The following is a 1,845-nucleotide window of genomic DNA, read 5'->3' as shown; positions in this document are numbered from 1 at the left end:
GTTGAATTGTAATTCCCCAATGTTGGAGGTGGGGCCTGATGGGAGGTGTTTGGGTCATGGAGGCGGATCCCTCGTGGCTAGGTGCTGTCATCCCAGTAGTGAGTAAGTTCTCACAAGATCTGGTTGTTTAAAGTATGTGGCACCTCTCCCACTTTCTCTTGTTCCTGCTTTCACCATGTGACATGCCTGCTTCCACTTTGCCTTCAGCCATGAGTAAAAGCTCCTGAGGCTTCCCCAGAAGCCGAGCAAAGGCAGGTACCATTTGTTACAGCCTGCAGATTTGTGAGCCAACTAAATCTGTTTTCCTTATAAATTATGCAGTCTCAGGTATTTCTTTATAGCAATGCAATAATGGCTTTACACAATCTATCATATCATTTAAGTTTTTCTCTTCCTTTAAAAAATTTCTTCTTCCTGTTTTTTTCTTTATTTTTAATCTGTAATCTTTCTTTTTTTTTCTTATTTTTTTTTTATAACTAAAGGATATTTATTTATTTTTACCAAGACTTTATCTTGAGGACATGGCTAAACTGTGTTTTCACCTCCGACCCCCGACCCCATCTTGAAGAAGGGTTAGTATGTGAATGTTATAAAGTAGATATGAACAGTTGAAGGACTGGAACCAACATTAAGTGATGAAGAACAACTTCCATCTAAATCATCATAAAAATGTTTAAGTAAAAAAAAAAAGAAAGAAAAAAAAAGAGGAGGTAACAGGGGTTTCCGACTGAACAAGAGCCTCACATTTCATCTAATACAGTCAATCTTGGCTAGAGTATAACAAAGTGGAAACAGGATTACTGTGATACAAAACTTCCACTACAGCACGCTGTACACACCTGTGTTCCAAGCCCACCCCAACCCCCCCAATGCTTCCAACACAATTATTTCCCAGCCTGTTGGGCCTGCCGACGAAGGAGCACGTAGATCTTCTCTTTAATCCAGTCTTTGTTATAAGGCTGGTATGTCTGGGTATCACTTCGGTAAACCAGACAGCTGAGGTCTGCCAGATCATTGATGAAATCAAACAACTGACTGATGTCATATGTGATAGAGGGACTGTTGGGATTCATTCTTTTCAGATGTTCTTCATGCATTTTACAAACGCCTTCCATGCATTCATTCACAGATTCGTAGTCAGCATAAGTTCTGCCTTCTGGCCTCTTGGTAGGCTGTACCAGCAAAATGGTGTGAGACATCATGCCAAACTCTCTTTGCTGCAGCAGCTGCCAACACCGCCACCGTTACACGAGCTTAGCCACAATCTGTAATCTTTCTTTGACTTTGTCTTCTAGCTCTTATATAGTTTTTTTATTTTTAATTTTTGTGGGTACATAGATGATATATTTATGGTGACACACTTATTTATATATGTTTGTGGGTACATAGGTGATATATTTATGGGGTACATGAGATATTTTGACGTAGACATACAATGTGTAATAATCACATCAGGGTAAATGGGGTATCTATCATGTCAATAATTTATTCCTTCTTTGTGTTACAACAATCCAATTATTTTTTTTAGTTATTTTAAAATGTATAATAAATTATTGTTGACTGTAGTCACCGTGTTGTGCTATCAAATACTAGATTTTATTCATTCTATCTATCTATATTTTTGCACCCATTGTTTTTATTTTGACAGTTATTTTGTAATTTGCAAAACGTTGTATTTGTTCTCTGTCCTGTGTTGAAGTGTTTGGTTCTGTTTTGATGGTTGTAGTCTCTTTTCAGTCTGTACATGCATCCTTGGTAATCAGTCATTCTTTTTGCCTTAGAGATCCACTTACAAGCTGTTGATTTCCCTTAAATGTTTGTTAAGCCTTGGCGGCTTGTTCCTTT

At 37.8% G+C, this 1,845-nt stretch overlaps 1 pseudogene across 1 annotated transcript; it reads right to left on the bottom strand.

The window, feature by feature from the left end:
* Positions 1-473: 473 nt before the first annotated feature.
* On the bottom strand, positions 474-1,258 carry LOC100602406 (annotated as a pseudogene). The gene has a single exon (XR_001116156.2). The product of XR_001116156.2 is annotated as an enhancer of rudimentary homolog pseudogene (transcript).
* Between the last annotated feature and the right edge of the window lie 587 nt (positions 1,259-1,845).

Source organism: Nomascus leucogenys, chromosome 8, assembly GCF_006542625.1.
Source record: "Nomascus leucogenys isolate Asia chromosome 8, Asia_NLE_v1, whole genome shotgun sequence".
In the NCBI taxonomy this organism is placed as follows: domain Eukaryota; kingdom Metazoa; phylum Chordata; class Mammalia; order Primates; family Hylobatidae; genus Nomascus; species Nomascus leucogenys.
The sequence above is the reverse complement of the archived record's forward strand: the minus strand, read 5'-3'. Positions and strand labels throughout refer to the sequence as shown.